The sequence below is a fragment of the Rhinichthys klamathensis genome, unplaced genomic scaffold, assembly GCF_029890125.1.
Source record: "Rhinichthys klamathensis goyatoka isolate OS25496 unplaced genomic scaffold, OSU_Roscu_1.1 h1tg000988l_1, whole genome shotgun sequence".
Classification (NCBI taxonomy): Eukaryota; Metazoa; Chordata; class Actinopteri; order Cypriniformes; family Leuciscidae; genus Rhinichthys; species Rhinichthys klamathensis.
In genome coordinates this window covers 109058-134851 of record NW_026607291.1, presented here as the reverse complement: position 1 = coordinate 134851, position 25794 = coordinate 109058, and positions in this window count along the sequence as shown.

Sequence of the window (25794 nt, the reverse complement as noted above, 5' to 3'; positions counted from 1 at the left end):
ACAGCAGGACGTATCCGAATGGTTAGTCTAAAATATTGTTTCTGGATACGGTACTTTAGTTGGTTTGTTTATATATGCTGTTACAGTTATTATCATGTAGCTAACGCTAGCCTACGTTGTTGGCTTTTCATGTTGCTCTGTTTTGCTATCGTTCTAAAGCTGTTTTTACATATCAGTAGTTTAGAGAAGACTTTACTCTGCTCATTTTTAAATGACAAAGTTCTCCATGTCTACGTATATTGAAGTCATGTTACACATAACCCATGATTTACTCCTGAAGATTTACCTCTACTCAACACCTGCTTGTCCACTCTGCCATATATATATATATATATATATATATATATATATATATATATATAATATCATCTATAGACACTAACCAGCGCCACTATATTAGTCAGACCTCTGCCATTATTACATCTACATTTTTGCCGTTGTGATGAAGGAACTAAAAAAAGACTTTTGTGTTCATTTGTACATCCAAACACTGAGCAACTGCCATGCCTTGCTCGTTTGCAAGCCATGATGTCTCTCGAGGAAAAAACCATATTGCGCTTGCACGGTCGTAGCTCATTTTCTCATGGGCGGGCCAAATTCTCTGGGCGGGCAAAGCAGAGAAAGGGGAGGTAACCTTTCGCTATATGACGACCTATAGGGAAGATTACAGATTTGCCCATCTGAGCTTTCATTTTCTAAAAGGCGTAGCAGGATACCCAGGGCTTAGTTTACACCTATCACCATTTCTAGCCACTGGGGAACCATAGGCAGGCTAGGGGAACTCATGTTAATGTTAAAAAACCTCATAAAGTGAAATTTTCATGCCATGGGACCTTTACGAGTATGAGAGATTAAGATGTTCTAAATGCTATAGGAATCTCTAAAATGTTCCAGGTTTACTTTGGCATTTTTTAAGAATTGTTGTAGCTCAAACTGTAGAGCATAGCACTAGCAAAACCAAGGTCATATGTTCAATCTCCAAGGCTGTCTGCCAAATGCATGCTGCTAAATGAATACATGTTATATAGTATTGATTACCACAGAAACAGGGCAAAAAATACATGGGGTCAGACAATAAACATTAAAATACAGTTATAAAAAATACTTAATTATTTTAGCCATACAGAATTCCATTCACTTAGAAACGTTATTTCCCTCCCTAAAGTTGTTCTAAAATGTAATAATATTTAACAATATAACTTTTTTTTACTGTATTTTTGATAAAATAAATGCAGCATTGGTGAGCATAAGAGACTTCTTTCAAGATCAAATCTTAAAAAAACTTTTGAACAGTAGTGTACATGCTTTCAAAAACTTCTGAGCAACATTCCCTACATTTCATACGTAAAGCGTCTCAAATATACTTGGCAAAGAGCAAATGCATAAATAAACATAAATATATAATACCAAATATCATCAAAAAGGCTGATAAATATCGAAAAATAATGTTTTGAGCTATAATGCCCAACCCTAGCCTACAGTATGTTGAGTTATACAGACTAAAGAAGTTTGTGATGCCACTAATTAGCAGCTGTGTTTTTGAAACGACAGACCCCAGAGACTCAACAACGGCAACCGCCACAACCGGCAAAGACTCCATGGCAGTAAATGAAAACCTCCTGCAGGTCCTCGTGCTGTTGTTTCCTCTCACTCAGCTTGCTGGACTGAGGGTAAACACAGAGGTTGTGCGATGAAACAAGCAGCAACCCTTTTATTTCATTTTTAAAACATCCCTCTGGAGGTTGGCGTAGTTGTCGTGATTTTTTTTATGATGTCGAATGGAAGTTCAGAGGAAGTTCATTTGGTGTTCTCCAGCTTTTAAGAAGAGTGTCTGTTTCTTTTCTTCATTTTTCTTTTAGCTGGACTTTATTTGCTGGATTCTTTTGTTCATAGAGGTCAAACCATGAAAGAATAAAGCAGCGGTCAAGCACAGAGTGTCTCTCTAAAGACATTATCCTTCTTTAATGTCCCAGACAAAAGCACAATCCCACAGTAACAGCTGGAATATTTGTTCTGGTAAGAGAAAAACAGCAAGGGTTCTATTTTAACGATCTAAGCGCAGTATTGGGGAAGTTACTTTTAAAAAGTAGTGTAACTCGTTACTCGTTACTTCTTAAAAAAAAGTAATCCGTTACTTTACTTAGTTACCCCATATGGAAAGTAACTTTTTACGTTACTTGTTACTTTTACGTTACTTTTATGTTGCTTGACTTTGGGCAGAACCAAATATCTGTTCCTAAATGTGTAGGCCTACATAAAGTTCTACTATGCATAATCCCAAATAATATGCCATAAATGCATAATGCATTTATCAAAATTTTGAATATTTCTGAAGAAATGCCCGTTAATGGATAGGCATGCATGGGCGGCGCTAGGGAGGGGCTAAAAAAAAAAGAAAGCCTCCAAGAAAGACCAAAGCACCCCGTTAGCACCACCAAAAAGAATTTCTGGAAGCAATTATATTCAGGCTGTATTCTAGGGAAGTCCTGAACCGCATGGTGAAGAAAATTGTTTTAAAATTTCGACATAATAAGGGGACATTCTAATCTGCATTAAGCGTTCTTATAATGGTTTTCTATGGGAGGAAAATGCTTAACGTGTAATTAAACACGTTGCGTTTCTGGGCTCATCTGATTTTTTGTACATAGTATACTTTATTATGATTTTAGTATCATAATGATTAGTAAATGCACGCACAATTATCCGTGAACTTGATAAATGTTGCAGATATGTTTTTCCTATGCACATAAACAAATGCCTTTCAACTTATATGTGCAAAATTCAGAATTAAATGAATGTGCTGCAATTTGTACAAATAGAGAGTCTAGGCCTACTATTGGTGTTGTAGCCATTAAATAAGTGCATTTAATTTCATATTTGTTAAAATATTATAATGTTATTTTTTTCCATTTATGTTGATTATGAAAAGTGAACAGCATGAGTAAGATGGATGTGCAATATATCGGGAGACATTGAGTGGGTCAGACATGATTTTGACCACTTCATTAAGTTTTGTTTTGAAGAAAGCCTTTCTTTAAAGTGAATTTCGTTTTGTATAAATTGTATCTTAATTTTAATAAATTTTTTAACAACCAATTGCCTGGATTTAATAAATAAGAAGCAAATATAGCAGACAATATAATCATGACATGAAGGCGCCGGCGTGGTCACTTGTTGCGCGTGATTAACCAAAACTCAGCGTATGCCTCACAGACATGAGATACAATATAAAAAGCTTGAAATGTCTTTAAACGAAACAATTCAAAACGAAAAGAAATAGGTTACTCTCTGATTATGTGTCCATTATGTGCATTTCTCTCTGTAGGCGTTCACAATGGAGATGGCGATCGCTGTCAAATCTGTCAAATGACGGAGATCGCGGTCAAATCTGTCCCTGGGAAAAGTAACGTTTCGCCGAATTGAAAAAGGAACTTTCGTTACCAAATTTTCAGTAGTAGCGCGTTACACTACTTTTTACCCAAAAAAGTTACGTTACTGTAACGCGTTACACACAACACTGTCTAAGCACAGGGTCTAAAGCGCACGGCGCAAGTGCACTTCCACATCCACTTTTGCTAGTTTAACGACTATTCTCTTAATGAGTAATTGGTGTGTTTTGGGCGTAACATGCAATAAACCAATAAGAGTCTCATCTCCCATTCCCTTTAAAAGCTAGTTGCGCTCGCACCATGGCGGATTCACTATTTACATGGCGGAATTTGCAAGCGGAAAAACTGAACGCTTCTCTAGCGAGGAAACGGAGCTGACCGTCTACGGGACAAAGTATACGCGCATTGTGGACCCGCCTATAGGTGCACATTACTAACACGCTCTTTAAATAACAAAAAAAAATAAAAAATCAGTCTATTTGCAGTCTATTTCAGTTGCCTCAAAATAGCAAAGCGCCAACAATTCGCCTGAACATACCTCGTTTTCAGACCAGCAGCCCATGGGCGCAAATGCATTTGCTATTTAAACAACGTGGCACAGGACGTGAAAATGATAACTGCGTCGGGCTGAAACTAGCAAAAAACACTTTCAAAAAAAGACTTGCCTGCCGCTGCATTGCGCCGAGATAGGGCCCCAAGTGTACAGGTGTGTGCACGTATAAACTTCTAAACATGCTTTTCTAAATTGTCCCCTTTTTCTCATATGTTGCACATGCAGGGACATCAGATTAATTGTAGTGAATTAATTCATTCGGGCGGTTCATGTAATTGACCCTTCGCTAAGCCACGCCCGAAAACCGCCACTGGCCAATCGTGGCTTAGCAACCGTAACTAGGCGCGGGAGGTCTGTCAAGCTTTCGAGCGAGGCAAACATGCCGACGCGTTGTGCGTATGGATTGTGCAAATCTGATACCCGGTATTCTAAAAGTTTGGACGGTGGGGTGGCATTTTTTCTCTTCCCGAAACCTAAAAGCCAAAGGGGAGAAATCCCGGGCGTGGATCAAGCAGTGTGGAGACCCATTCACAACTAAATGTCGACAGGATTAACAAAAAAAAACCGCCTATTGCTTGGAAATAATGGCGGTTCTTTGTTCATAATGCATATATTTGAACGTAAAATAAGACGATTAAAGGCAAGACGGAGGCTCACTGACATACTTTAAAATATGTTTCAGCATTGTGTTAATCGACGGCGGACGGCCTACTAACGTTAACTTTACCCCTGTAACTTTACCCCAATCCGATCGCGGCTCTCCCGGTGTTAGATTGATGGATAAGCTGTTTGATTTGTAATTATTAGATTATTTTCACATTTCACTTACTCTGCTGTGCATGAACATAGCTGTTCAATTTGTGTGTTTCCCATTTGAATGGTCTGCTAAGGAGGCGGCTGCTGCTTGCGCTGGGACCTAACGTTATAGGCTTTAGCTTCAATTTTGATGAAATTATTCTCTAATCGGTTACATATTATGTCGTGGATATATCCCTCGAATGCATACTGCTGTCCCTTTTGTCTTGCTCTCTCAGATATTTCACTTGTTCGCCAAAAATGACTAAATATCTCCTTGGGAATGTCTGACACCGGTGCATTCACACTGTAATAGACGTGGCAGCCGCGAAAGCTTGACAGGCGTAGCAACAGTAACTAAGTAGGGCGGGGCTTAGCGAAGGGTCAATTCAAGCTTCTGGCAAAGAAGCAAACTACTTACATATTATTAGTGTACATATTTTAGTTCAAGTTTAATACTGTCACCCTAAATTGTAAATTGTAATATAAATGTAATTAATAAATCAATATAAATACATGCATATGTTATATATGTTTGAATATATGTTTCAATCAGTTCAGAGTTTACAGTTTGATTCACTGCACACAAATTAATCAAATACTCTAACATTATTTTGCAACTGAAGTTTAAATCAGAGATTTAGTCAATGTCAATTGTCTTACTCTGAAGACAAAGAAGTGTCACAAAACTAATCTAATATCTAACTTAATGACCATATAAAAAGTGCATTAAATTATTACATATTCATGATGTAGCCTGAACTCATGAATATTTGATATATTGCCCAGCCTAGTCCTGTATGTCAATAGGCAGTCCATATTACAAATCCCTTCACTTTGTATCTATTAGCATGAAAGAAGAGGTCTATGATCTTATTCCATCAGTGTGAAGTGCTTTGGCTGGTTCGCGTTCATCATCTACATTAACATACTCACTGCCAACCAGCTCACAAAGAAGCTGAAAACAAATGACAAAGCCAGACAGGAGGAGAAAGAAAGGCGGCAGCAATCAGAGAAATCAATATTTAGAGATATTGTTCCGTGGCAGATAATGAGATTTTCATGACATGATGGGGGAGTTATTGAATTTGGCGAGACGGCAACATGCGTTTGATGACTGGCGATCCATCCAGGATAAATCTGAGGATCAAACACATTGTTGGTCATTTAACCTTCTCACCTGCCCAGTCGATGTTTCAAGCGAGTCTCATCAAATTAGCTATCAGAAATCAACACTCGCCCTTCATGTGGCCCTGATTGATGCTGAAGATCAGACTGGTCAAGTCGAGGAGGTGAAGCAGCAGTAGATCTTGATTATGGTTCTGGTGGCTGTGCTTGAGAATCCTAAGAATGAGAGGGGTTAATTGTTAATTATGAGGTGGAAGCACAAAAAAAAAAACAGTAATTATGTGGTTTCTTAATTAGAAAATGCTGAAAATACCTTTCCCCCCCTAGAAATAAGCAAGAATTCTTCAATCTAAATTCAAACACAGACTGGCATAATACTAACCATAAAAAATAAAAAGAGTGAAAAGTGGGAGTAAATGAGTTGTTAATGAGAACACATAGCCTTGCTGTCTCAGTTTACCCCTGACTGTCCACTCGTCCAATCAGAGACCACAGGGATTGCATGCTCATTAGAGCCTCTAAACAAATGGCTTATGGTACAGTATGCAGTACAAACCTCTCAGGACAAAAAAAGGGCTTATTTTACAAATTACACTCAGCAGATCTACTAGCCTAAATAGTTAAAGGTAATTTGTATAATTCTTACAGTTGTAATCCAAATTATTCAACCTCTATTGTAAAATAGGTTTATTGGCAAAATGTACAGCTTACTTTCAGCTGTTTGCAATGAACAAATCAAACAAAAGTAATTGAAATCGCTCAACACAACAAATGTGTCAAGTGGTTTCCCCAAATTCAACTGAAAATGTAACTTTTAATGACTTCTGCAGTCTCAATATGATTCAACCGCATCATGGCAAGTATCTTTATTACTTACACTGTTCATTATTTCCCTGTTAAATAACAGGAAATTACTGGCAGCAGGGTTACCATTATTTTCCTGTTATTTTAACAGTTTATTCCTGTTAATGTTTTTTTACAGTGCACTCCCCGTAATGTTTTTCAACAGGAATTTACTGTAAATCGCAGAAAAAACAGGAAACAACTGGCAGCAGTGTTACCATTATTTTCCTGTTAAATCACCATTTATTTTATTTCCATTAAATATTGTTAATTTTTTTTTGCATATTGTAACGTGTACCACTGATTGTTATAGACATATTCTAGCTTGAGTTAATACAAGAATAGGCATAATCCATCAGATAACACTTAAGTGAAAGAAAACGAATAGTTCTGTGTTGAAATTAACTTTTTTTATTGTAATACAAACACTGAAAGGTAAATACTTACAAATGTAGGCACACATGGATCAGACCAATTACAGAAATATACTGTATATCATGTTCATTGCTGACATCTGTGGTCGCTGGACGGAAAATAGCTTTGCGCTGCGTCGGTGCAAGATAAGGCCCTAAACCTCAACATTTAATGTTCCCTGAACTGCTAAAATTCAGCTAAAAAACTCAAACCAAGGATATACACATTGACTCCTGGTCACATAAAAATTTTACACATAGGCTCAGATTAATCACAAACAAATCTCATTTTCTCATGTCCATGGCTTAAAAAGTAGCAAATACATTTTTAAACTCAAATACATTGTTCATTATAACAAAATACTGAACCTCAACACTTAGTGTTACATAAACCACAAAAATTCAACATGTATGAATACATTCAAACCAACACTTAATGGAACTCTTCATCAATAAAGAGCAATAAACAATAAAAACTCTGTCACTGCTTAGACCACTAACCATTTTCTCAAAGCACACAATGAGGATCCTTTGCAAAGTCTTGGGTCTGTATGAGAGAGAGAGAGAGAGAGAGAGAGAGAGAGAGAGAGAGAGAGAGAGAGAGAGAGAGGAGTTCCATAATTTCAAATGTTTAATCCAAAATTATATCACATGGCTTGACCTAACAAAAGCTAATTTTAGAAACAGAGCACAAAACAGACAGAATAAAAAAATAATAGAAAGGGTGATGAGTACAATTCATTGAAAGAACAAAAAAAGAATGGCAAGAGCATGGAAGAGGAATTCAGAATTCTAACTTTGAAAGGCAGTTGAGAATGAACATTAGAATGAATTTCCCCAGCTCCTGAGTTGTTGCTGTTTGAACATATGTGTAATGTATACATCTACTCACCATTTTCAAATGAAATCCCACTGAAAGCCCATGAGCTTGAGCAAGACGTGGCTGGCGACGTGTGAATTGACAAAGTTCTTCTTTTTTTTTCCCCTTTGCAGCCTTTGTCCCTTTTTCTGGGTTTAAACCCACAAAGCGTCTGAAAAATTATACACTGGTTAAAAATCTAGTAATTCACACAGACTAACAGCACAACAAAGACAACAAATGTACATGAACTATCCTCAACATGCACTATCTTCTTGCCTCTGTGAATATTGTAAGTTGCACTAAAACTTTCTAAATCAAAGTTAATTGCTAAATCCCATCACCAGACCTGTTGAAACCATGCTTGAGCCACAGCTAGGCCAGAAAAATATGCAGGTGTTAACAGACAATATCTTACCTCTGGATGAATTCAATCGTGCAGGCTGCCTCCTCTTGGTACTGTAGGTTAAAGATGTAAAAACAGAGAGGGGGGGGGGGTGGGGGGTGGGGGGGGGGGGGGGGGAGCCCTATCACAAAGGTGGACTGGATCCCTTTGCAAATGATTTGGCCATCAAGGCTGAGCATCCAGCGCTGGAAGCGGCTTCATGTTTCTCCTGAAACAGAAATGTTTTAACTGTCAAATTTCTGTTTTAGTTTTCATTTTGAATAGTTTAGTTTGATACCATTGAATTCACTACAACACTAAACCCAACTGTCCTATCTAAAACCAACTTACCAAGAAGTATCAGACGAGGAGTTGCAGGTATAGTGAACTCTCAAGGTCAGCTTCAGTGGCATATCCCTAGGACATAGAACAAATTAAACACAATATTAACGACATAAGACTACCACTGACTGAGATAGATAAATATATAGATAGAATGAGAGATGGAGAGACAGGAAGAGATAGATAAAGAGAGAGGGGATATAGATAGAGAGATAGAGATATAAATCCTGGGATATCATCTTGAACAGCAGTGATCAGGGATGGTATCCTGCATCTGTAATAAAAAAAAAACAAGAAAACAAATGTAAACATTGATCTACAACTCAATGATAATCAAAACAGCAACAAAAAAAAACACAAAATAGGGTGCACTATACCAAGGCAATTAAAAGAGAATAGCTGTTCACATAGCTAGATACTGCACTAGCCCTATCAGTAATAGCTGTTTTTGCTGGATTTACCTCATTGTAAGGCTAAAACCTGCACATAAAATAGTCACACCAGCATGTCTGGTAGCCCAAACAGCTATAATCGATCAAAGACGAGCAGCTGACATGAATTCATTAAATACTTGGACCAACTAGACCAACTAAGTTAACGTTATCTAGCATCATAAACAGCTATCAGTAAATTAGATTTATGTTAGCCGTTTGATTTTCAGGATAAATCTGCTTTAACCAGACATGCACATGCCAAGAATGCCACACAAACTTGACCACGGGAATGCTACTTAAAGTTATAGGCCTAATGTTAGCCTATTGTTTATAGATTTAGATCGTACACATAAATGGACATTAAAATAAGCGCATTGTTTCTAAAAATTAATGGACAAACTATCAAAATCACCTAGGCTCATTAGCAGCTAGCTAGCTAAGTTACGTTACTTCATTTCATGTGGTGTAAGTCCGTGGCGTTTAGTATACATCAACATCACTGATAGATGTTAAAACTATGCATGACTTTCGAGAAACTCTCTTGTGATTTTGGTCGATGTAACCACCGCGATCCTCCGACATGGATCTCCGTGTTCGTTGCCGGCCGGTTCAAATGCCTTATACGCTCCTTCCCAGAATTAAAAAAAATACTGTATGAACATGTTATTTCAAATAGTGGCGCCAATAGACATAATAGGGTAGCGCCTGCCAGCGTGCTGCGTGTCATACGGATATTTACACCGTGTTCAGAAAGAACAGGGGAGACACACCCACCCCCACCCAACCTTGAACCTTGATTGAATCAGTCGTTTAATAGCAACCTAAAAAACCGAAATGAAATTGCATAACTTCTCCACTGATATAATAACTTTTTTTATAATAAGCATAAAATTGCATAGCGGCATTTATCAACAAACATACCAGACCGTTATCCGACATCTTTGCTTGAATTTTCGATTTTGCGGTTAAATAACAAAAATGAGGTGTTATTTAACAATGAGGTGTTAAATAACAAAAATGAGGTGTTATTTAACATATATTCCCTAAAATTAACAGTAAGGCGCAGTTATTAAAAATAACAGGTTAATCATGTTGAAATTTGGGTGTAAATTAACAGAAACATTTTACAGTGTAGTAGAACACCCTTTTGCTGTGATGACCTGCTTCAAACAATATGTACAACCAGACACCAGCTTCTGGCAGCGTTTCTGGGGAATCGTAGCCCATTAATCATGAGCAATGGCCTCCAGTTCAGTAATATTCATGGGTTTGGTTGCTACAATCGCCTTCTTCAAATCCCACCAGAGATTTTCTATGGGGTTCAAGTCAGGTGACTGTGATGTCCACTTTCAGGACTTCTTCCGCAACCAAACCTTGGTGGAATTTGAGGTATGATCGGGATCATTGTCCTGTTGGAAGGTCCAATGACGCCCAAGCTTCAGCTTCCTCACTGACGTGACGACATGACCTTTTCTCCTAGGATTTCCTGATACTTCAATGAATCCATCATAAACCTGATTTTCAATGGGGGTTGAATAATTTCGATTACAACAGTAAGTTCCTTTGGATAAAAGCATCAGCTAAATGTCAAATCAGCAAAGGGTGCAATTTATTATGCCTTTATAAAAGGAAGAAAGCTACCACTGGCCTATCATTTGTTAGGTCACTCACTTCTCTTTTGCTATTTGAGTCACACAGTGGGATAAAGAACATGGACTACAACTAAATGCACCATTTTAAATCACTTAATCTCAAAGGATTGGTGACGAGGGAGGGCACATAGGTCAAAGTGCACACTCGGCTGCTTCATGAGTTTCAACTGACTGTCAGTGGATACGTTCATGCATTCTCTTCTTAAACCGTTGTTGAGAGGCATGAGCCCACTAGAAAACCCCTGTAGTCTTCATAGTGACCGTTCAGGACAAGTTAGGAATACATTGATATGGCTCTTTACCTATTTCCCACAGAGAGAAACATTTTGATGTTCTAAGATAAAGGATTAAAAACCTTGGTGACTTTCCACCAAATCCCTCTGAGATGAATCAATGAATGACTAAAATTGATTCCGGGCTTGATGTGTTTAACTAGCTCTACCTCTCCCACCTGCATTGGCGAGGTCCAAGTTACTGCCCTGGCAGCAGCCAACTGAGGGAAATAGGGGAATACAAGGTCAATAAGAAGCTCATCTTCTTGGCACAAGATAGGTCCAACAGACTAATCATGTCAAATCAAATGATAGGAGCCTAAAGTTATCCTGTGTAATGATGTGCATAATTTCTCTGTGTGCATGAACAGATGATTGTTTCTTGCAACTAACACATTTTAACAACAATGTTTGGGTGGACACCAGATATTATCTGACATACTTGATTCTGATCACAGCATAATGACCACTAAAATATATTTGATGGTTTCCCTTGACAACATTGTACTACTCTCTTTATACCAGTGCAAGTTAAAAAAGCTTTGCCATGTTATGTTCCTATTTAGTTCTGTTCATTGATAGTTTGTTTTCATTCGTCACGTGTGTTTCTAATGCTGCGTTCCAGGCAGGTTTTTGAGCACGTAAATCACGACTTCAAACCACGACTCACGACTTTGTAGCATTCCAGGCCAGTCACGCCAAACTACCTGAGCGCAAGAAATTGTGGTAGCTAGATGTAAACAAACCAGCATGGCGGACCTTACGGGGCTTATGTGCATTTGTAATCATTTCTGTCGCCAAAGGTGCTTACTCCTTGTTTATTTGAGGGAAACGGAGGAGAAAAAACGGCGCATAAGGCAAGATAAGCTGTTGTACCTTTTATTTTACTTTATTTGTATATTTGGAAATGTATTTGGTATTAATTTATCCTTGCACTCAATGGACTGAAAACTAGTTAACGTTATATTGTCCTAAAGTGTATTCTCACCGTGTACCGCCTGCAGAAACACTGCATCCGTAGGGGCTGCCATTGTTTTTTTGTATGGTTTCGCGGGCTATGTGATGTCAGAGCTCGTAACTAGGAGTACATCGATCTAGTACGAGTTATATCAACCCAGTTATTTTTGTATGATCAACTCCGGAAGTATTCCTTCGTTCAAAAAAAATTTATTTGATCTAAGACTGGAGATTGCACAGGAAAGTAAAGTGAGTGAGTGAAAGAAATTGGTACATTGTTTAATTGGTATCATCTTTACTCTTAATCTGGTGTCGTGCCACAGACCTAATTTAAATATTATGCAGGAAACAGAAATCCGATCGGTTATCCAGATACAGAGGCTACTTAATGTGAACTAATGTAAACACGCCATGTCCTGATTGGCTAATGATCCGATCTGCTTGATCAGATCACGGTGATCACATGTTAATGCCAAGTGTAAACGCAGCCAAAGAACATTACAAAGGGAGTAACTTAAATACACAGAGATGATTTTAGCTATACACAGAGCTAGTTATTTTAGTCGATAAAAGTTTTAAATATGGATATTTTTCTTACACGAACGCATCTCTTCACTTCAGAAGGCCTTTATTGACCCCCCAGGGCCACTTGGAGCACTTTTATCATGGATGGATGCGCTTCAAAACATAAACAGCCATTCACTGCCATTATAAAGCTTGGAAGACCCAGGACATTTTTTTATATAACTCCGATTGTATAATGTCATATACACCTAGGATGGCTTGAGGGTGAGTAAATCATGGGGTAATTTTCATTTTTGGGTGAACTTTTCCCTTTATTTTAAGAATCTTACCGACCCCAAACTTTTTGAATGTTAGTGTATGTTGTAAAACTCTGTACACGCCATTTTACAGTCAAACAGACGGTCGCTAATGAAACACTTCCGTTGTGCTCCCTCATTTGTTTTCTCATATTCTTGTCTTCAGTAATGAGAAGCACCTGTTAGTTGCCCTCTGCCTTCAGTGCCCATTACGTTGGTCGACTTTAGCTCTCACACCCCACAGAGAAAACATCACACTCCCATTCATTAGCTCATTCTTCACAGCACACCTGATTGAAGGACAATGAGACACGATGACGAATAAACAGCCTGCGTGACCTTCCGGTACATAAAAGAACTATCTAATGAAAGGACAGCGAGTGACTCAATTGATTCATAGATGGCTTGTTTACGTGACAAAACTACTGTAGTTGTTGGTGCATAAATGGATTTCTGATAAAGGCATATGAGGTGAAATGATGCCAGTAAAAATGGACTTATTTGTGGATTTGATTATATGCTTCCTGTCAAAACTGAATTTCCAGTACAGCTCCAATATGTAGCAACTTCTCCAAAGTCCCTCTTAAAAAAATGTTAATTTATCTTCCAGGTCCTTCTGAAGGACATTGACTCATTTCTTCGGACCTCCTTCAGAAGCTGAAGGAGAAAGAAGCTGATGGAGAAAAAGAAAAATCTTTCTCCTTCAGCTTCTTTCTTACAAGGAACACCTGAATAACTCAATCAATAACCATGGAGAAAAACTAGCAAAGGAAACACTGGCAAACAGGAACTGAACACAATGAACACCACCCCACAATAAACACATGACCTTCTGAAGGACATTGACTCATTTCTTCGCCCCTCGTTCTCTTTTTCTCTTCTTTCTGAACCTTGTTCTTTTACCCAATGATCTTACACTCTGTGACTGGTTGACTTTTGTGAATGATAGTATCAGCAGCTGTGGGTGTACAAAGCACACAACGAAGGAGTTTTAAACAAATACACCACTAAGCAAACAAAAAAAAATTAGAATGTTGGGAAAACACAACCACGCATAACATTGATGACACTGAACAAATCTGAATGAACTGAGGGCTAATATACACAGAGATAATTAACATACCAAGGAACACCTGAATAACTTAATCAACAACCATGGAGGCAAACTAGCAAAAGGAAACACTGGCAAACAGACACTGAACACAATTTTCAGAGGACCGACACCGAGCAGGCGAGCCTTTGTTCACTCTTTCAGGCTGGCGAACAAAAGGTAGCGAGCTATATATAAAATGTAGCCCTTATATGAGGCACATGAAAATGTGACTGTAACTTAATCAGTTATTTTTGTCTTAGTTTCACTTTCATGGACTTTTAGTTTGTTTCTATTCAGTCTCCTTTGTTCTAGTTCCCGCCAGTCTTTAGTTTTCATGGTAACGGACATGATTTCGTTATTCTATGTCATTAATTATCCTTGTTTGCCTTATTATTTCCCTGCATGTGTTTTCAGTTCTCATTGTCGGTTGTCATTAACTCTAGTTTGAGTTTGGTGATTCTTTCGTTATATTAATAAAGTATTGTTTTATATTCATCTTCTCCATCGTGTTTCTGTTTGACATCATGCTTAGCTACATTGTGACAGTGACATTTATTATAATGGGTTTATGGAAGATTGTTTTAAGTTCACTTAAAGTTTTGATATTTTTATAGCCTAAAAAATGTTAAAAATTGATAGCTTTCAACTAGACTGCAATGCTGAATGCCTACAATTTCAGTAGCAGTATTGGTATCGGTGATGGCGTTCTTTAAAAAAAAAATGCCATTGAACAAATATTTAAAATATAGGCTACTGTCTTGATGCTGTTTCTACATTATTTTGGAGATGAAATGTGAAATTATTACAATATAAAAATATATTTAAAAACTTTAATGTTAGGTGCGAAAATGTTTGATTAATTGGTTGTTTTTTAATTGATTGACAGCACTAACATATATATATATATATATATATATATATATATATATATATATATATTATAATTTTACTTCAAATATTTCATTTTTCATTAGTATTTTCCAGCCTCTTATAATCCAATCTAAAAATTTGTATTTATTTGTTTTGTTTAAGAAAAACCTCTTTGCATGTGATCGCTGTCTGGTGTTCTGAATGTTTAATATATCCATGCCCTTCTTGTCTACATGTCTTTTTGTCAATTTCTAACTGCACAGTTTGTCTCTATTTGACCGTCGCTTATGTCTGATTCTGGATTTATGGATTGGATTACAGAAATAAACACTCCACTCCATGGTGTTTGTTCATTGCATTACATATCAATGCATCAAACTCAAACATGCTCATACACGCTAACAGTATGCAAACATAGCTAAGCGTTCCTTTGTGTAAACATCTACATCAACAAATCTTCTGTGACATATAATGGTGTGAGTGGATCCATGAGTGAAAGCCGCTGCTGTTCTCGAGTCTAGTGGCTGGATTAAACACAAGGTGGAAGAGTTCAGCGCGTGTCCGGCTAGAGACCGTTACCGGAATGATAGATCAGCTCTTGAGCGAAAAACCACAGGGAAAATGTATGCATAAACACACAGGAACTAAATGCACATTTAGACCACAAATAAGTCATTTCAACTTACCAGAATGCAATAAATGCATTCTTCATTTTTCAGTTGACAAATGCCATGTTCTTATTCCTGACACACTGTCCATTCACTTCCGTCCATCCGTTGGCCTCAAATGTAATGATTTTGTTTAAAATCAATATACTGTATGGATGAATTGATTACATGTTGATCATTCATGAGTATTTTTTTTATAAGTTAGTCTACAGGTATGAAGGTAGGACAAAAAAAAAAAAACATAGTACAAATATTATACGTGTTGTGTATGTCCTTTGGGCAAAACCTTATATGAGTGTTAAACCCCAGCAGCTGTTTCCCCACAATGCACTGAGAACTGAAAAGTGAGAGTGTGTTAAAAACAACAACAACAACAACAACAGTAGTGTTTTGTAAATGTAATAGTGTGTATCTGTCATAACGGGCACTTTCATACACTGCCTCTGCAAGCCTGTCTCTGATAGGAATCAATGAACCGGGTCACGGGCCGCATCTCTTGTGTCTCTGAAAGAAAACAGACCCAGTGAAGGGTGAGAACTATAAAAGCCATTATTTTCAGAGACCATAAGTCCACGGCTGCAGGAACTAGCTGTCCTGGGAGAACAATGACCAAGTTAATTCTCACTTTCACCGGTTATGAAGGCATCTGGATGGGAGACAAAGAAAGATTTGGTCATTTTGAACCTCCAGATCTGTTATTATTGTGATTGTCTTGTATTTTCTGGTACTGATATTGACTTATGCTTCCGTGATAGAAAATATTAGCAGGGTCTCCTTTCAAAATTACAACAGAGAGACTGATTTGTAATGATAATGTTTGAAGACACATTTCAAGACACATTCCTAGATGGCAAATGTTCTGAAATCATAAGTCTTTAGTGTGACTTGAACCTTTTAATTAGAAAAGAAAAACGGTATAATTTGTTTAATAGACACAGAGGCGGCGCCAGGGGGGGTCTTGGGGGGTCTCAAGACCCTCCCAAAAAATGCTTTGACCCCCCATTTGACCCCCCACCCCCTTCCTGATTAAAAAAATATATATCCGGGATAAATATTTAAAAATGTTTATCTTCAAACTACGCAGAACAATAATAATTAATAATTTATTCGACGTACAAAATATATGAACATAAGAATCACGTTCCCTCTAAGCTGCGCGCGTGCGCGGTCGTGCACTTCTGATGCCGCGGCCACGCAGAAAAGAATAATATGCCACGCAGAGGACTGACGCGAAATGTGTGGGGAAATCCATTTGATTGTATGTGAGAAATAATTGCAGTGCTCAAACTGGTGAGTGCAGTTAACAGGTTTCAAAGAAAGAGAATGATGTGAGCGCGTGTGATTGGCAGTGAGTCGTGTGTGCGGACCAAATAGCTCAATACGAGAGGCGACGAGAAACGCAAAGACATGTGAAATAAAATCACAATATCATGTTTTAAAGAAGAGTGGTTTGATTAAAGTGGTGGAAATAACGGATGATGGACACAGAACGGTAACAATTACAGACACCCACCCGCGTGCAAACTCAAAATACATTATTAGTTTACATAGATTTAAATAGTTTCAGGCATGGTTAGATTAGGCTACTATAAAAGAGTTCACATATTGACTTTTCTTGAAAATATTTAGCTATTAGATCTAGCTATTTACAGTAAATGCTTCAGTTTGTTTTCATATTATAATAATATTATATGAAAACAAATTGAAGCATTTAAACTATCACTTCAAATACTTCAATTCATTTTTTTTATATTATATTATATTGGGCAAATATTGTATTATATTATAAGCCTAAATAAAGAATCTCACAAGGGTATTGTTTAGGGCTCATTGCCATTAAAAAGTTTGAAACCCCCTGCTAAAGAAAATATAGGCTAGGAAATTCATAAGCTATAAACAATCATTTAACTTTGATGGTTTAATGCTGCCTGTACAATTAATTGACTTTACAAAAACACTTTATGGTTTTCCTAAACCATCTCAGTGTAACAGCTTAATTTTCTTTTATAATATATTATATTATTGTAAAGAATTGAACTGTCCTGCAGAAGATTTTGTAAATAATTTTTCATAGGATTTCTTAGTAAAGACTGGAAACAGAGGACACTGAGGAATTGGAGGATGAGGAGGATACTATTTTGTAAATATGTTTTCTGTCATGGGTGTGGCTATGGCAATTAAAGTTCGAGCATATTGTTTGCAAACTGCAATTGATTAATTAATTAAAAACAAAAAAACGTCGGTGTGTGAATGGGTGAATGTGAGGCAATATGTAAAGCACTTTGGTGGCCATTGGGTCTGTGAAAGCGCTATATAAATGCAGTCCATTTACCATTTACCATTTGTTAAGTAGCAGCAATATGCAGTTATTAGCCGTGTCCACTGTATTTTTTGTTGGTTTTCATGAGACCCCCCTTGAAATGACCAGGACCCCCCATTGCCCCCCCAATCAAAATTGTCTGGAGCCGCCACTGAATAGACAGTTAAGCGAGGTCCATGACAGGGTAACATAAAATGTTCTTATACAAAAATATATGAAAACACAGAAAAACCCAGATAGATTAAATTGCATCACTTGAAATGCTTTATGTAGGCCCCAAAATTAAGTTGGTCAGTAACTTTTGCAATTGCACTATAATATGGTTGACCTTATATTATTCCTTATCTGAAATCGGAGAATGGAGACTACAAAATATTTTCACAACTCCAAAACTGTTTTTTGTTATGTTCTTTAACACATTTTGCTCCTTCAGAAATCTTGCTCAATGAAGGGAAATATCATTCTAAATATAGTTTAATGTGCAAAAAAATACAAAATAAAACATTTAAAGCTGGTAAAAATTCACTTATCACTAGCAGGAATAGCAACAGTTAATTTTGGAACTTGGCTTCAGGTGATGAATAGTTAAATCCTCCATAATATCTAATAAAAGTTCTTCTTTTCCAGAAGTAGATTCTGTTTTGTTGTAATATTGGTTGCTTTTATGGGTGGTGTAATTATGACTCTTTATTGAAGAAAATTAATCCGTCTAAATAAAAGCTCTCAAGTATTTGATCGTTTGAAAGTGAAGAATTGTCATGGGTGGCTGTATATAGAGCACATGAAGAAGAATAATGCAAGGAAATAGTCTTTTAATTCAATAATCCACAGGATACAGAGCAGAAACACAAGATAACACACCCAGTTTACAAAGATGAGACCGGGCCAAGAACTGAACAAAACAAGGAGTATACACCGACTAAATGAGGTTAATAAACGGCAGGTGAACGGAATGATTAATCTCCCACTTCTGAAGTCGTGATTACGAGCTCATCACATTCAAGTTTTGACTTGAGAGGGCAGGGCGTTCATGTCCAATTTTTTAACAAGTACCGGTAAACTAGTATTTACTATAATTCTGAAGGCAGCAAGATTACAGGGCACAGAGGCAAATAGGAACAGAACTAAAACAAAACAAAAAACTAAGCCAAAACAGAACATATATGTGACAATAATTTAATAATAGATTCAGAAGAGGAAACTCTATTTACCTGCAGCCATATAAAAAATATATATTTTAAAATAAAAACATCAAAATAAATGACTTACTAAAAAAAGATTACCAGTAAATATTTTATCTGGTCATGTGACCATTAAAAAAAACATTACAGGACCATGAACCACGTGAATGTGTCATTAAATTATTCAAGTGTTCACACTTTTGTTTAGGGTCCAATTCTCACTATTAACTGACCATATGACTTTTGCCTCAATAAATTAATTACAGCTTATTAATAGTTAGTAAGGTCATTGTTAAGTTCAATAAGGTATTGGGTATGATTAAGGGATTTAGAATATGGTCATGCAGAATAAGACATTAATACGTGCTTTATAAGTATTAATAAACAGCCAATATCCTAATATTATGCATTCTTAACTTAACAGTGAGAATTGGACCCTAAAATAAAGTGTTGCCATTCAAGTAAATATTTTATGTCTAAGAGGTTTATTTATGTTTAAGAGGTGTGACTGACAGAGTCCCTTTTTTAAATAATAAATAGGGCAAAATAATAGTGGATTCAATATTTGATAAAGACTTTTTATATTCTATATACAGTAGCCATTGTAAATAAAGCCCCAATGAATTCAAGGACCATCTTCTCAGTACTGACTCTTTTCTGCATGCCTGATGTCCCTCAAAATGAGGATTCATCTGCCTCTCGATGCCTTACCTCCGGCGGGACCACTTATGGTGCTAGTGGCTTCCTGTCTGCTCTCAGTGACCAGTGCTGTATTCTCTCTTTGTTGGGGAAATCCCTCTGCTTTCCATCCTTTATTGGCATGCCGTTGCTTGGTGCATGTTCTTTCATCTTCCCTTCCTCTAGATCTCTCATGAACCCTGTCAAGCCATAAGCAGTTAATTAGAAAAGTTGAAGCTGCAATTGGATTTTAGTCATTTAGCAGATATTTTACGGGTGACAAAAGCAACGTGCAGCACAGTTTCCCAGCCCGGGGTAAAGCATCCAGCTCCAGGGCACAGTGGTGATAGAGGATTCCACCAGTCTGTGAATATCTGAAAACAGTTTCGATGAAAACAAACTGACTGAGTGAATATCTTTGCAATTTACAACTTAGAAACAAAACCATAATCACAGAGGAAGGTAGCATGGAGGGACTTTTTAGGGTTTTGACTTTTTTGGACAGATACCAGGAAGATAGAGATAGTGCTGTAATCGTGGCCTGGAAATAAATCTCAGGTCATCAGAAGCCTCATAGCAAGAGCATTCTTGATGAAGATCTCCTCCTCTTCATCTGTGTGACCCTGTCAATACTTATGCCACATCAAAGAGAGAGACGATGCTTTGAGCTGCCAGCGTCTGAAAGCCACTAAAAACATTTATGTGTGCACACACACATTTTTTTTACAGCAATAAATACCTGCTTGTTAATACTGGGAAGCGTTCTCCTTCTCACTGAGATATGATGTTGAGCATGTGGAAAATACATCCAATGGACTCACCAGAGGGGAGTACTTTCATAGGGAAGAGTCCCTGTGGTGGGCTCCACCTAGTCTCAGCATCAGACTAGATGGACCGTTGGCTGAACGTCTGATGCATATGGCACACTTTTCTCGAAACACTTCAGGAGTATCGAAGTTGCGATCTGATTGGTTGAATTCTACAGGATGTCCAGGAGACGTGTGTCACGTGCTTTATCGGTCTTCCTGGAAACAAATGCCGTGACGCCAAAACCCCTCATGGAAGAAGAACGCTGTGTGTTTACAACTGTGACAATGAGCGCTTACTAGGATCAACTAAATGCTGGAATGCAGTAAACTTGCACAACATTCTTGAATGAATCGTTCTTGCTTAAGTGATGGAGAAGGGGGGCCTAGGGTTCACCATTCAAGGGAAACTCTAACTGGACCTAAAAAGCGCACATTATCAGGTGCTAATGCAAGCACTATTATCCAACCAGTTTGTCCGAGTTTTACCTGTTATTACCTAAATGTCAGTTCACACCAAGGACGATAGGAGGATAAAGATATAGTTCTAAAAAACATTCTCAATATTACAGATTTCACACCACAGCTATAACGATAACGGCACAGAGAAACGATATAGTTGGAATCACTTTGGAATCAAGGAATCACAAATGATTTTATCCAGCTGATGAATGATAAAAACATTGACAGCCAATCATAATCCATCCTGCTGTCATGAGCTTGAGCATTTAAAACAAGCATATGCTTAGAATAAACAGAACGATATCGTCCACATAGTGGTGTGTACACTAATATAGTTATCTTTATAGATATCGTTCTTGGTGTGAATGGGCCTTAAGGTAATAACAGGTAAAGCTTGGACGAAACTGTCTCCATGCATAGATAATAAAATCTCTCAAAAGTGTTGCAGCCCGCAGCTCTCCATATGTCTACTAATAAAGCACCATTCACTAGAGCAGTGGTTCTCAACTCCAGTCCTCGGGACCCGCTGCTCTGCACATTTTGTATGTCTCTCTTATCTGACACACTCAGTTCAGTTCATAGAGTCTATCCTAACGAGCTGAGGATCTGAATCAGGTGTGTTAAATAAGGGAGACATACACAATATGCAGAGCAGTGGGTCCCGAGGACTGGAGTTGAGAACCACTGCACTAGAGCCAACGTGGATGCGATACCCCTGGTGGATTGAGCCCTCACTCCCAGTGGGCACGGTACAACAACGACCTGATAAGCCTGGAGAATGGCATCCACAATCCAGAGGGCCATTCTTTGTTTGGAGACAGCCTGCCCCTTCTACTAACCTCCGAAGCAGACAAAGAGCTGCTCAGCTCTTCTGAAGCTCTGCGTCCAGTCCAGATATATGCGCAGAGCGCGTATTAGACACTGCAGAGACAGGGCTGGGTTTCCCTGATCAGGAGGGATTGCTTGCCAGTTCACCACTTGGTCCCTGAGTATGAAGCCAATGCTGAAGCGGTCTCATATGCATCAACCCAAGCAAAGCCATATGCCCTTGAGCAGTTCAGCACTGACTGCACGGTCTTGAGAAAGACATGATGTCATGGTGATCGAGTCTTACACCACACCAAGAAAAGAGATGCTCTGCACAGGAGAGAGCTTGCTCTTCTCCCAGTTGACCCGAAGTCCAAATCGGGCTAGGTGCTCAAGGACCAGGTCCCTGTGTGCACACAGCAACTCTCGCAAGTGAGCTAGGATTAGCCAGTCATCGAGGTAGCTGAGTATGTCGAATACCCACCTCCCTTTGCGAGGCAAGGGCACCATCTACGACCTTCGTAAAGACGTGAGGAAACAGGGGAGGACCTTGTACTGATATGCACGACCTTCGAAGGCGAATCGTAGAAAAGGTCTATGCCAAGGAAGGATCGAGACATGAAAGAACATGTCCTTCAGGTCTATCAATCTTCGCAAACCAATCTTGATGTTGAACACATGAAAGAATGTGTTTCTAAATGAGCATTTTGGCAGCTTGTACAGGGCCAGATTCAAAACTCACAGATCTAAGATTGGTCTCAAGCAACCCACCTCCTTTCTTTGTTACGATGAAGCAAGGGCTGTAAAACCCCTTCTTCATCTCGGCTGGAAGGGAAAGTCTCTAGAAGGACAGTGATCTCCGCCCGAAAGATAGGAACGTTCTCTCCTTGTACAGAGGTGAAAAGCAATCCACTGTACCTGGGCGGCAGATGGTTCTGATGAACCAGCGCGATGAACTGGGCACCACTAGTCCAGACTCCATACGAGTGGCACAAGTGGAACAATCTCCGGTGTACTCGAGGTAGGGGGTTCAAGATTCAAGATTCTTTATGGTCATTCTACAAGTACAGTGAAATTAGAGCAATCCTTACAGTGCAATCACATAACTAGTGCAAACTAAACGTCCAATTGAAATAAATATAAATAGTAAGTAAAGTTACCTAGACATTTCGGTCAAGGCGAAGTGCAAAATAAGCATATACTAAGTAATATAAAATGTAAACATATGGAGTAGACGTACATTGAGGTATTGGGAGGAAGTTAACCTGTGGGATTTAGGTATGAAATGCCAAATCTGATTGGCACATTCTTTCAGTTTGTGTGTGTGTGTGTGTGTGCCTGGCAGTGTTCAGCTCCCATATGGTGCTGGGTTAGAAGCTGTTCTTGAGTCTATTTGTCCGCGATTTGATTGACCTGAATCGCTTACCAGAGGGCAGCACAAACAAGTAATGTCCAGGGTGGAAAGGGTCCTTTAGGATGTTTGCTGCTCTTTTAAGGCAGTGTGCTATGTAAAGTTCTTTTAAAGAAAGCAGAGGGCAGCTAAATGATTTTCTGTGCTGAGTTGATCACCCCCTGGAGGGCTTTCTTGTCAGCCACTGAGCTGCTGGCGTACCACGTTGAGATGCAATAAGTTATCACACACTCAATGGAGCAGCGATAGAAGGACACTAGCAGCTGCTCTTGCAGGTGGTTCTTCCTAAGGATCCTCAAGAAGTAGAGTCGCTGTTGTGCCTTTTTGCCTGCCGCTGAGGTGTTTGTGGTCCAGGAAAAAATCTCAGCGATGTTCAGAAATCTAAAGACTGGAACCCTCTCCACGCAGACCCCGCTGATGTACAGTGATGTGTGTTCTATTTTGTGCTTTCGGCTCTTTGGTTTTAGAAGTATTCAGGTCACGGTTGTTTAACCCACACCATTATGTCAGTCTCTTAACTTCATCTCTGTAAGCGATTTCATTTTCTCCTGAGATGAGTCCAACAACAGTCATATCATCTGCGAATTTGATGATAGGGTTGTTGGTAGGATGGGTTAGGGTGCAATCATAAGTGTAAGGGGTGTAGAGAAGTGGACTTCGCACACAGCCTTGTGGGGCACCTGTGCTGAGCATTGCGGTGGAAGAGAAATAGGGACCTAACCTAACCATCTGGGGGCGGTTGGTCAGGAAGTCCTTGATCCAATGGCAGATAGATGAGGAGAGACCCAAGTCCAGCATTTTGGCTACCAGTCTAGTAAATTATGGGGCGCGTGTCCTTTGGGGGTGGGTGTGAGTGAGTGGTGTGACTGTCTCTGCCACTCTCACCTCGAAGCAGGTAAAAAAAAAAGCAATTGAGTTCTTCTACTAACAAAGCATTAGCATCAGAGGTCTTGTGAATACTGCTTTTGTAGTTTATGAGATGCTGGATACCCTGCCAGAGTCGTTGTGTGCGAAGTGGTCCTCAATTTCTCCTTTGCACCCTTTTCGCAACCTTGATGGCTCTGACTCTAGCTCTGATGGCACTATAGAGGGCTTTGTCTCTGGAGCATTGCAGGCTTTTAATAGAGTTTTTAAGTCTGCATGATTAAAATTCCCTGCTATGGTTTGAACAGCATCAGTTGGGGTAGTCTGGTTAGAGTTTATGGCATGTAGTAGATAGCCTTGAGCTGTGTTAGCATTAGCATTCAGTGGGATGTAAACAACTGTAACCATAACAGCGGTTAACTCCTGAGCTAGGTAGAAGGGCCTGCATTTAACAGTCAAGTACTCTAGGTTGGGAGAACAGTGACTGTCTACAATATTGACATTGGTACACCAGTTGTCATGTACGTAGATGCAAAGCCCACTGCGCTTGGTCTCACCGGAATCTTTGTTTCTGTCCCTTGGGCGATGTTGGGTATGAGCGGGTTCAACCACTTCTCTTTTATCATTATTTGTGGCAATCTGCAGTTGTAATTCATCCCTTTTCATGGCGAGTGATCTGGCGTTGGTGAGGAATAAATAAGGAAGAGGTGGTTTGTGGTGTTGTTCCTTTAGCCTAGCTAGTAGGCACGACCAGATTGTGACTGCTTGATCACATCAAAAACCTATATTTAAGATATATGACTGACTGTAACTGTGATTTGCCTGACTGATTTTAACAATTACAAATAGACAAATGAATGAAACACAAACGAAAAGCACCGAATAGGAGGACGAAGCCGCTGTGACTGTGCGGGCCACCTTCTTTTAGATTGTGGTGAGGGGGAGCAAGGGAAGCCACGGAGGGAGGCTCTGCATCCCTTGCTACTCGTGGTCAGTGTTGGGTATAGTTACTTTTGAAAGTAGTTGATTAGGTTACAACGTTACCATCAATTAAAAGTAATCAGTTACGTTACAGCGTTATCTATTTATAAAAGTAACGCGTTAGAGTACTCATGCGTTACCAAACATTAAAAGCCGTTTGCAGCGCCTCACACATGCTGCAGCTTAATTGACAGACACGGCCCCCTTTAAATGCACCTAGAAGTCGTGACTCCTGGCAATGAATAACGTCAGTCATCCGACTAAATTAACACTGCGGGATAACAATAACAGGAAAGACAGTCATCAATAGGCTCACATAGCGTTTTATTTATTTATTATCATAGAACATATTAATTAATTAACAAAATGCACATTCCCAGCCCGGGTAGCCTAGGCTATATGAGCACCATAGAACAAGATAACTCCTGATTTTATCTTTAACTCTAATGCAGTTAGAAATGAACAACCAGTCAACGATCTAACAGAAATTAACAGCTGTCTGTCAAACAAAAATAATTACAAACTGAATAAAATCATTCACTGCCACACAGGCAAATGACAAATCGCTTAATAGCCGAACTAAATATAAATAAAGTGTAACAACGTTTGTGACTCACCTAAATTCGCTTTAACATAGTCCTCTTACATTTACTCTTCAAAGTAGTGATTAAAACGTAGAAGAAGCAGATTTTCGAAACGTTTGTCCGACAGTCGATTTCTCCTGGGAGTAAGAACGAGACTCCCGAGGCTGAAAAGTCTCTCCACGGGTGCGCTGGAGGGTGGTGGGGTATTGAAGCGCAGAAACACTGT